This window comes from Bos javanicus, chromosome 1 (genome assembly GCF_032452875.1).
Source record: "Bos javanicus breed banteng chromosome 1, ARS-OSU_banteng_1.0, whole genome shotgun sequence".
NCBI classification, from domain to species: Eukaryota; Metazoa; Chordata; class Mammalia; order Artiodactyla; family Bovidae; genus Bos; species Bos javanicus.
In genome coordinates this window covers 143,779,913-143,792,128 of record NC_083868.1, presented here as the reverse complement: position 1 = coordinate 143,792,128, position 12,216 = coordinate 143,779,913, and the positions used below count along the sequence as shown (strand labels likewise).

General features: G+C 48.1%; 1 protein-coding gene across 2 annotated transcripts in view; it reads right to left on the bottom strand.

Annotated features, from left to right (window-relative positions):
* AGPAT3 (1-acylglycerol-3-phosphate O-acyltransferase 3) overlaps positions 1 to 12,216 on the bottom strand; it is an 89,053-nt gene that overhangs the window by 64,904 nt on the left and 11,933 nt on the right. The gene's annotated exons all lie outside the window — the stretch shown is intronic.

Sequence of the window (12,216 nt, the reverse complement as noted above, 5' to 3'; positions counted from 1 at the left end):
GGTGGGCTGCCTCCTGCCTTGGAAGAGGAGCAGAACAGCCTTCAGGTCTCTGGCCTCTGGGCGATGAGGCTCCAGCTCCCAGGACAATGACCGTGCTGACCTCAGCAGCTCTCACCTTCCTCCAAACCCACTAACCCTGCAGACGGGCTCGTCTCCAGGTCAGCCCAGCCCTCCTCCAGTACGGCTTAGCTTGTGATCAAGGAAGCCAAAACCAGGCCTACTGGCTAAGTTTAGTCCTTGTTTTTGTGTGTTTGTTTTTAACTACAAGTAAGAGTCACCATTTAAATCATTGTGCTGTGTCCAGCTCGGTGGCCTGAAGAGCATTCACACCGTTGGGCTGCTCTCAGCACCATCCATTCACAGACCTTGTCCATCTTCCCACACTGAACCTCTGCCCCATCACTCGCTCACTGCCCTCCCCCTCCCCAGCCTCTGGCCCTGCCATCCTGCCTGCAGTCCCTGGGACTTGACTCCTCTAGGGACCTCACGTAAGTGGATCACTCCAGTGTTTGTCCTTCCGTGTCTGACTTATGTCATGGAGCATCCTGTCCTCAAGGTTCACTCATGTCGTAGCATGTGTCAGATTTTGTTTTATACTAAGTTGCTTTAGTCGTGTCCGACTCTTTGCGGCCCCAAGGACAGTAGCCCTCCAGGCTCCTCTGTCCATCGGATTCTCCAGGCAAGAATACTGCAGTTGGCATAGTTTTCTTCTGCTTGGGATTTGTGGATCTTCTTGAAAATCAGTTTTCATCAAATTTGCAAAATTTTAGCCATTTTTTTCCAAATATTTTTCATCATACATCCTTTTCAATTTCCTATTTTTATCCTTCTTTATGGTTACACTGATGATGTTTTTTTTTTTTTCCTGCCTCTTTCCTATGTTTCATTTTAGAAAGTTTCTGGTGCTATGTCTTCAAGAATACTGATCTTGTGTCTGCAGTGTCTGACCCACTATGAACCCACCCAGTGCAGGGCTTTCCTCTCGAGGAGACTTGGGTCTTTTTTTACACCATTCATTTTCTCCTCATCTTGTGCATAGTTTCTCTGTGTCACTGAACACATGGGCCATATTTATAACAGACATTTTTAACATCCTTCTATCCTGATTCTACCATCTGGATAGCGTGGATCCACCTGGATCTGTTTCTAATTGATTTTTCTCAACTTCTGGGTTACATTTTCCCACCTGTTTGCATGACGAATACTTTCTGCCTGGTTACTAGACACTGTGAACGTGGCGTGTTGGGGGCTGAGTTTGCTGTCATCCCTCAAATATTGTCAGCCTCATTAGTGGATGTCGTTAACTTACTCAGGAGTTGTTCAACTCTCTCCAGGCTTCCTTCAAGGCTTTGTGTCTATGGGTCCTGAGCAGGCTCACGTCTGGGGAGGAGACTACGGCCTTTGAGGACCCTGCTCGAGGCCCTCTGAACTGTGAGGTCTTTCCACCTGGCTGCTGAGTATGCGACTTCACTCACAGCCCATGTGAACTGAGGAAACAGTGATACCCACACTCTTCCAGGTCCCCTGACCTTGGGGGCATCCCCCACACATGCGATGGTCAACACAGTCTAAGCGCGGGATGGGGGTTCTCAGCTTCCTAGAGCTCCTGATTCATGCACTCCTATCCTCTCCAGCATTTCCCCCACAGATTCCAGCCTCCCTGGAGCCCGGGTCGCCAGGCTCCGCCTCCACCACCCTCCCTGTGCTCAGCTGGCAGCTGCAGGGGATGAGCTGAAGGGGGCGCCCCTCCTGTGGGGTCACTGTCCAGCACTCCTGCCGTGCGGTGTTTGATGTTACAACCTTACATGCTTCTGTTTGGTTTTTCCTGCTGTTCAACACAGGATGTAAGATCTGATCCAGGTCACCCCATCATGGCTAGGAGGGGATGTTGGGATCCCGCATTTGCATTCCATTTCTCACTCATCCAAGTGGGCACCACTGCATTTAGTTGAGAGGCGCTGACCATATCGGAGGCAGAGGCTGCAGCCGTATAGAACGGTGACGCTCACGACGTCTGGAGAGATGACTGGCGACTCTCCTGCACCCAGGCGGATGGAGGGGTGGTCCAGGTGGGTGACAGCACAGGCAGGAGGGTGCGGTCAGAACCAGCGGCAGGGGGCAGGACCTCCCCACTCACTGTTCCTGCTCGAGAGCATCACTGGCACTCAGGTACTGGCCGTACAGCCTCGTCAGAGTTCTCTCTACCTTCTAGTACAAGCCCCTAGTCAAATGAGTTATTTGCATATTTTCTCTCATCTTGTGGGTTGTCTTTTCACTTTCTTGATGGCATTCTTTGAAGCACAAAGACTTTTAATTTTGATGTTAAAAGCCAGAGAAAAAGTCAGATCATCTGCAAAGAAGAGATAGCCTGACAACGGTTTGTTAGCAAACAAAGGATGCCAGAGGCCAGCACACAATGTCGTACTGAAAGGACCCAACAGCCAACCTGGATTCTACAATCGGCAAGCCCATCTCCAGAGCAGCAGGGAAACCCAAACAAAAGTGGGGAAAGCTTGCCACCTCAGAACCTGATGAAAGGCATTTCTAACGCATGTACACTTGAACAGGAACAAGTGAGCTCAGATGGAATGTCAGAGATGCAAAAAGAATAAAGAGCAAAGAAAGAGGCAGGTATGTCTACAAATCTAAATAAGACTAATACTGAGGCTACAGCGGCAAAGACTAGTGGGTTAAAAAAGTTAAGTATACAATAACACTCGGAAGGGGTAGTGGGGTGATCTCAGGTCCTTGGGTTACCCCCAAGAGTAAAGTACAAGTTAGTTTTAGACATTTGATAAGTTAGAATGTTGTAATTTCTGGAAAACCATCAAAGGTGCAGAAAAAGTCTATAACTTCCTGGTGGTAGAGGTAAAAAAAAAAAAAAAAAAAAAACGGATCAATAACCAACTCAAAAAAAAAGGAGAAGGAAAGAAAAAAGAAACACCGCACAGATAAAATAGTAAAGTATAAGATGGTGGATTTAAACTCACATCCATCTGTAATTACATTTACAACGGCTCTGGTTAAAAAATTCTTAACTGTCAGAATTTTTTAAAAAAGAATATCAAACTTCAATTTAAAATACCATGTTAAAAAAACTACTTTAATTATATTGGGTTGGCCAGAAAGTTTGTTTGGGTTTTTCCGTAAGATGTTACAGAAAAACCCAAATGAACTTTCCGGCTGACCCAACATGTATGTGTTTACAAGGTACATCTAAGACTTAAAAATAAAAAAGAGTTAAAAATAAAAGAACAGAAGGAGTACACAAGACAAATACGACCCAGAGGCTCAGCCACACGAATCTCAGACCAAGCCGACTTGCTGGCAAGACGCACTGGTGGGGACAGACGATCACTCCATGTGACACACACGTCAGGCGTGAAGAAGATGCCACGGTTTTAACCTGTGTCACTCATAACACAGCCCCAAACACACAAAACAAAAACTGAGAGAAATGCAAGAATCAGTAGGCAAATCCACAGTGATGGCTGAAGATTCTAACAGACCCACTCTCTGTATTTGGTAAAATAGATAAAATAAATGACTGAAGATACAAGAGTTGGCAAACATGTTCTGGAAAGGGCCAAAGAGTAAATATTTTAGATTTTTCAGGGCAAATGGTCTCTATTGAAGCTATTCAACCAAGTCATGGTGCAAAAACAGCCACAGCAACACATAAACCAAGGGAGTGGATGTGATCCCATAAGCATTTATCTCTAGTAAGTCCAGTACTTGAGGCTCTGTGCTTCCACTGCAGAGGCCGCAGGCTTGATTCCTGGTAATTAGGGAACCATGATCCCATATGCCATGTGGCATGACCAAAAAATAAAAGTTAAAGCAAAAAAAAAGAATTTATTTCTAGAAATAGGTGGCAAGCCAGATTAAGCCTACGGGCTATACTTTTGCAAAGACCTAATATAGGAGGTTTAAACAACACGATTAATGAACCTACCAAAACTAATCTCACCAATCACAGAATACAGTCTTTTCAAAGATGCACAGAGCATTTCTAAAATGTGACCATAATGCTAGCCATAAAACAGGTCTTAACAAATTTCAAAAGACAGGCATCAATCAGAGTATATTCTTTGACCAAAATTTACTGATGCAAAAGAAAAAGGTAACAAAAAAGACACTGGGGAAAATTCTCATACACTTAGACAGTCCATCAACAGAAGAATGGATAAAGAAGATGCGGTGCCGATACACGATGGGATCTCAGCCACAAAAAGGAACAGAACTGTACAACCTGCAGAGATGTAGATGGACCTAGAGACTGTCAGAGTGAAGGAAGTCAGAAAGAGAAAAACACTGTTATCGTATCACTTCTGGAATTTAGAAAAATGATACTGATGAACTTTTTTGCAAAGCAGAAATAGAGATGACGATGCAGAGAATGGTTGCATATGGATGTATGGATACCAAGGAAGGAAAGAGAGTGTGGGGTGAATTGGGAGACTGGGATTGATGCACATACACTATTGATATTATGTATAAAACAGATAACTAATGAGAACCTACTGTTAAGCACTGGGAACTCTACTCAGTGCTCTGTGGTGACCTAAATTGGAAGGAAACCCAAAAAAGGGGATATATGGAATGAGGTTCGTGACATTGTACAGGAGACAGTGATCAAGACCATCCCCATGGAAAAGAAATGCAAAAAAGCAAAATGGCTGTCTGGGGAGGCCTTACAAATAGCTGTGAAAAGAAGAGAAGTGAAAAGCAAAGGAGAAAAGGAAAGATATAAGCATCTGAATGCAGAGTTCCAAGAACAGCAAGAAGAGATAAGAAAGCCTTCTTCAGAGATCAGTGCAAAGAAATAGAGGAAAACAACAGAATGGGAAAGACTAGAGATCTCTTCAAGAAAATCAGAGATACCAAGGGAACATTTCATGCAAAGATGGGCTCGATAAAGGACAGAAATGGTAGGGACCTAACAGAAGCAGAAGACATTAAGAAGAAATGGCAAGAATACACAGAAGAACTGTACAAAAAGATCTTCACGACCCAGATAATCACGATGGTGTGATCACTGACCTAGAGCCAGACATCCTGGAATGTGAAGTCAAGTGGGCCTTAGAAAGCATCACTACAAACAAAGCTAGTGGAGGTGATGGAATTCCAGTTGAGCTATTCCAAATCCTGAAAGATGATGCTGTGAAAGTGCTGCACTCAATATGCCAGCAAATTTGGAAAACTCAGCAGTGGCCATAGGACTGGAAACGGTCAGTTTTCATTCCAATCCCAAAGAAAGGCAATGCCAAAGAACACTCAAACTACTGCACAATTGCACTCATCTCACACGCTAGTAAAGTAATGCTCAAAATTCTCCAAGCCAGGCTTCAGCAATACGTGAACCATGAATTTCCTGATGTTCAAGCTGGTTTTAGAAAAGGCAGAGGAACCAGAGATCAAATTGCCAACATCCGCTGGATCATGGAAAAAGCAAGAGAGTTCCAGAAAAACATCTATTTCTGCTTTATTGACTATGCCAAAGCCTTTGACTGTGTGGATCACAATAAACTGTGGGAAATTTTGAAAGAGATGGGAATACCAGACCACCTGACCTGCCTCTTAGAAATGTGTATTCAGGTCAGGAAGCAACAGTTAGAACTGGACATGGAACAACAGACTGGTTCCAAATAGGAAAAGGACTACGTCAAGGACGTATATTGTCACCCCGCTTATTTAACTTCTATGCAGAGTACATCATGAGAAACGCTGGACTGGAAGAAACACAAGCTGGAATCAAGATTGCCTCAGAGAAATATCAGTAACCTCAGATATGCAGATGACACCACCCTTATGGCAGAAAGTGAAGAGGAACTCCAAAGCCTCTTATTGAAAGTGAAAGTGGAGAGTGAAAAAGTTGGCTTAAAGCTCAACATTCAGAAAACGAAGATCATGGCATCTGGTCCCATCACTTCATGGGAAATAGATGGGGAAACATGGAAACAGTGACAGACTTTATTTTTCTGGGCTCCAAAATCACTGCAGATGGTGACTGCAGCCATGAAATTAAAAGACACTTTCTCCTTGGAAGGAAAGTTATGACCAACCTAGATAGGATATTCAAAAGCAGAGACATTACTTTGCCAACAAAGGTCCGTCTAGTCAAGGCTATGGTTTTTCCTGTGGTCATGTATGGATGTGAGAGTTGGACTGTGAAGAAGGCTTAGCGCCGAAGAATTGATGCTTTTGAACTGTGGTGTTGGAGAAGACTCTTGAGAGTCCCTTGGACTGCAAGGAGATCCAACCAGTCCATTCTGAAGGAGATCAGCCCTGGGATTTCTTTGGAAGGAATGATGCTAAAGCTGAAACTCCAGTACTTTGGCCACCTCATGCGAAGAGTTGACTCATTGGAAAAGACTCTGATGCTGGGAGGGATTGGGGGCAGGAGGAGAAGGGGATGACAGAGGATGAGACGGCTGGATGGCATCACTGACTCGATGGACGTGAGTCTCAGTGAACTCTGGGAGTTGGTGTTGGACAGGGAGGCCTGGCGTGCTGTGATTCATGGGGTCGCAGAGAGTCGGACATGACTGAGCGAGCGACTGATCTGATCTGATAACTGGTTCATTCTGCTGTACAGCAGAAACTAATACAACATTGTAAAGCAACTGTACTCCAACAAAAATTAATTTTAAAAAAGTTATTAATTAAAAAATCAATTAAGATACTATATTAGACAAATCTGTTGAATCAAATAGTAGCAAAACATGTCATTTTGCAACTTTAGGCTGCAGCTAAAAGTTCTTAAAGGGATCAAAGGTTATACTTTAGGGGAGAAATTTTCAGAAGGCTGAAAACAGATGACATAAAACATGTTAGAAAAACAAAGTAAATTAAGAGGAAGGCAGGAAATAACTTAGAAAGCAGAAATTAATGAAATGAAAAGCATGCAAAAACCCACAAAAGTGGGTCTTTAAAAGGATGAGTAAAATTGGCTGTGTTTTGGCAAGAGAATCAGGACACAGTGACAGCCTGTGTGGACAGCGTCAGGACGGAGAGGCGGGCGCAAGCAGACGCTGCGGGATCTTTCCAGAGGGAATCGGGAGCCGATTCTGAGCAGCTCCGGATGTGCAAACACAGCTAATGGGACAGATTCATAGGAATAACAGCTGACCACCAAATCCTGAAGGAGCTACAGAAAACCGAAAGTGCAGCATAATCCTTAAACCCCTGAAGCATTAGTCACAAGCCACCCCAGGAACCCTGGACACCAGGGCCCCTGCCTGTGCCCTCACCTCGGGGGACTGCCACCCTCGCAGATGCCCAGCACCCGCGGGCAGGCCTGGTTGGAGCCTTCTCAAACTGGCTTGTGTGGGAAACTGGCAGCCACAAGTGGAGAAGACATTTAACTGAAAGCGTTTACTCGAGAACCAAGTGTGAACTCAGAGAGGCAACCTGAGCGCACTGGAGACAGAGCGGGCTGTGCGTGAGCGTGGTGTCCAGACACTGGAAGCTCCTGCCTGGGTCTGAGCCCCACCCCATGGGGCCCCTCTGCAGGGGTGCCGGGGGACACTGTCCAGACCCCAGTCCCGCTTCCACGCCCAGAACCGGGTCAGGACAAATCCTTGATCTGAAGACCAGAGCTCCCATTCCAACAAGGTCTCTGGGGCTGAAGGTTATGTTTGTGAAGGCATCACAGAGCATCATTGTTAGCCAATTGTTAAGGGGCACAGGGGAGCTAGGGGAGGGACATAAGAGTCAAAATGTACAATAAGCAGCTGCTGCCGATCCAAGCCAGGCCAGCACTCAAGGTCAGCCCTGGATGACCCAGAGCTCAGCCCAGGCACAGGTATGTGTGTGTCACACACACACACACACACACACAAAGAGCAATAAATGAAACTGCTGAGACAGGGAGATAATCCCTTCTGAGCCCACTAGAGTCCCTGAGAACAAAGCAGGACAGGCCCAGTTCACCCAAAACCAGAAACTGAACCCATGGCATAGATAGCTCAGTTGGTAAAGAATCCGCCTGCAATGCAGGAAACCCCGGTTTGATTCCGGGTCGGGAAGATCCACCAGGGAAAGGATAGGCTACCCACTCCAGTATTCTTGGGCTTCCCTTGTGGCTCAGAGACTGAACTCACGGCATAAACAGTTGGGGTCCCTGCAGAGCCCCCGCGTGGTCTCCCCAAGACTCACAAACACAGCTTCATGCCCTGAGAAGCAGCCTCGGAGCCACACAAGGATGGATGGGCGGGGCGCCCTGCCCGCACTGGGTGCACAGCCGGCAGTTGCCTCCCTGGGGCAGGCCGCCAGCACTTCTGATGCCCTCGGGGGTGCTTTAGAGGAAAACAAAGCTCCTTGTGATGTGCTGAGCCATGAAAAGATCCAGCACCAGGGTGAGGGGGGTTGTCAAGCTGGCACGGAAGCCAGCACTTCTGAGATGGACAGACCAGCACCCGGGCTGCCCACAGCCTGGTGGGCAGCGGCCTCTCCCATGTTCCAGAAAAGGGCCGAACACAGCAGGATGTGGCTTCTGCAGAAACAGGACCCACCAGCCTCTTGCTTGGCATCTGAGGGGCAGAGGGGAGAAGCATCGGGTGAGAGATGGTTGGGACCCTTGTCAGCCACCCAAGGACGCGTGCGCTGCTTTGGGGATGAGCTGGCATGGGGCTCAGCTGTGTCCATCTCTGTACCCCCTGCACGGCTCATGGCCCTGGGTCTCCTGTCCACATACTGTCATCCCTGGCAGCCCCGCCAGGACTCACCATCACCCCTCATGAGGCATCGCTGCTCTGACACACACGTGGTGCCTCACGTGTGACACCACCTTACAAACCGTCTTCACACGTGATATTTTCTAACCCTCATGAGCCCCTGGGGAGCAATGAGGAGCAGAGGGCCACCCCTAAGAAGTGTGAAGTCACCAGCTGGGGCCACTTAGGCCTGTGGCCCATCCCACGCCTCCACGGGGAAAATCAGTCTACCTGCCGCCAATCTGCATTGTGTGTGCGCGTGTTTGTGTGTTAGCTGCTCAGTCATGTCCAACTCTTTGCGACCCCATGAACTGTTCCCTCCAGGCTCCTCTGCCCATGGGATTCTCCAGGCAAGAATACTGGAGTAGGTTGCTATTCCCTTCTCCAGGGGATCTTCCTGACCCAGGGACTGAGCCTGGGTCTCCTGCAGTGCAGGCAGATTCTTCACCGTCTGAGCCCCCAGGGAAGCCCCGACTCGCGCTGCGGAAGCACAGGGGACAGTGTGGGTTGCAATGCTACCGAGGTTCATCGTAGAGCAGGGACAAAGCCTCTGCTTGCTGGATTTCAAAACCAGAAATAAAGCAGAAACAAAAGACTACCAGGCACCCAGAATGGTGTTATTCTCTCCATCATCACTGGTGGGTGTGGAGACAGGTGTGGTCTCTTCACGGTAAGTCTGCTATGTGGGTCTGCAGTGTTGGGACGGGCAGGATGCGCTCAGCGAGCCACCCAGGGGAGCATGGTGCCCACAGGACTCACCACAGGGAACGGAAAAAGCTCCAGGGCTGGCTGCTGACCTCACTGTCCACACCACAGGGCCAAGTGCAGCCCTGTGGTCTCTACCCAGGGACGGGGCAGGCAGATGGTGAAGGTCAGCAGTGGGACGCGAAGTGAGGAAAGCAGCCCATAAAGACAGCCTGCATGATGTGGTGTGTGCGCTTGTGTATGTGCGTGTGTGTGTGTGTGCACACGTGTGAGCCTCTGAGTGCATGTGTGTGCATCCTAGCTGGGTCTCGGGCTGGGGAAGGTGTCCTGGCACACTGACAGCTGGAGGATGAGCAAGAACCCACCAGGCAAAGGTCCAGGGCGCAGCCTCGGGGGAGAAGCCGAGCCCGGGTGTTGAGGGGACAGTGAGGACCAAGCAGAGGGGATGGCATCCTCTGAGCGTCACCACCATCAGCAGCGGCTAGAGCGGGCAAGGACGGGAACAGAACTGGGCTCACTGAGACAGAACCTCAATGGCCACAGGGAAGGGATCTGACGGGAGGGGGACTGGAGGCGGTCTTGGATGAGGCAGGGGGCAATGAGAAACATGGAGGAGGGGGTCGTGGGTGGGGCAGGGCCTGGCCTGGACACGTCACCCCAAGAGGCATGTTCACGGGTAAGGGAGAAACGGACAGGAGAGGACTGCTCAGGTCGGGGTGCCTGGTCCGGGGACGCACCAGCAGGGGACCCTGTGGGCCCAGGGTTTAGGAAGCAGAGCTGAGAGGACAGTGAGCTGGGGTCACGGCCTCACAGGTAATTAAAACACAAGGGGATCTTGGAGGCCCACAGTGGACATGAACACGGGCAGACCCCGCCCCACCAGACAACAACATTCCAAGTGCCTGACAGTCTTTCCATTCATGTTTAATTTCTATTAATAGCTTTGAAATCTGACATGTAACATGTACTAACCCCCTTTAAAAGATCACGCTCTTTCACCTTTACTGGTATATGCCAACACTGCAAGACGTATGGCAGTTTTCAGCTACCAATAACGTCTGGATGGTCTGCCTGTTCTAAAACCACAGACACCACCTCCATCACATGGACAACAGAGAAGTCAATGGGAAGTTAAGTTCATTGAGGACAAAATCAGAGTCACGTTTTGCAACTGTGTCCCAAACTGAATAAAGTGCTTAATGGAGATGTGTAGGGAGCGAGGGCCTCCGACGTTCCGCATCCTGGACACTGCTCTTGTCCCTGGCGAGGCAGTCCTAGGCCAGGACAAAACCCCCCAGGTTAGCTGAGTCCCTCAGGGCTACTCACACCATAGCATTCCTTAACTCCCACAATTGCTTTCTTCACCAGGATTTGTGTAGGTTTACCCTGGCAATCTCTTCAAGCTCTGAGTTCTGTTTAGGGGATCAAGTTTGTCAATGGCACCTTCAGAAGTCCCCTCTTATGAGTCCAGGAAATAAATCTATAATGGTTTATTTCTAGATCAGCCCCACTCCTGGGCTCCTGGGAGAAGCACAGCCCCTCCAGGGAGACAAAGTCTCCTGAACACAAGATCACAGCCCAGGGTACAAAGCACATGAGAACTGGGCTTCAGGGCGTGAGAGGCAGCATAGCAAAATGCTCAAGAAATCTAGACTTTGGTATTATTTTGTGTGTTTTTATTATGTTGGCATTATTCTTTGCAGTATATAAAATAAGTAGGGCTTCCCAGGTGGCACTAGTCAAAAAGAATCTGCCTGCAATGCAGGAGACCTGGGTTTGATCCCTGGGTCAGGAAGATTCCCTGAAGGAGGAAATGGCAACCCACTCCAGTATTCCTGCCTGGGAAATCCCATGGACGGAAGAGCCTGGTGGGCCCACGAAGAGTTGCATGAAACTGAGCACACATATAAAATAAGTATGCTTAGAGATAAGAGAAGAACTTGGAACACATGCAAAGAAAAGAGCACCAAGCAAGAGAAGAGGCAGGTTTGGAGAGAACTACCGAGGACATTTAAGAACAAGAAACAGGGACTTCCCTGGTGGTCCAGTGGGTAAGACCGAAAAGACCCTGATGCTGGGAGGGGTTGGGGGCAGGAGGAGGAGGGGACGACAGAGAATGAGATGGCTGGATGGCATCACTGACTCAATGGACGTGAGTCTGAGTGAACTCCGGGAATTGTTGATGGACACGGAGGCCTCGAGTGCTGCGATTCATGGGGTCGCAAAGAGTCAGACACGACTGAGCTACTGAACTGAACTGAACTGAACTGAACTGAACTCCTGATGCAGGGGGCCTGGATTCGATCCCTGGTCGGGGAACTAGATCCCACTTGCTGCAACTAAAGATCCCACATGCCGCAGCTAAGACCCAGTGCAACCAAATAAATCAATGAATAAAGATAAAATATTTTTTTTAAAGGAATGAAAATTAGGATCACTGAAATGAAGAGTTTAATGTGCAGGTTAAGTAGCAGATAAGACAGAGATGAAGATACAGCTGGAAAACGAGAGCGGAAAGTGGAGGAATTCACCGAGAACATGGTGATAAAAAAAAAGACTAAAAGACAAACATGAGCAAGAGTATGAGACTTGGAAAATGGTGTGACAAAGTCAGGCATAAGGTAAATTGAAGCAAAAGTCAACAGAAGAATGGCTGAAATTTTTCCAGAATTCCCGAGAGACACAAAACTTTATCCTCAGGAAGCACACTGACTCCAAAGCAGGATAAATAAGAAGAAACCCACTCTAGAGATGCCACCATGAAAACAGAGAACGCTGGATGTAAAAGGGACCA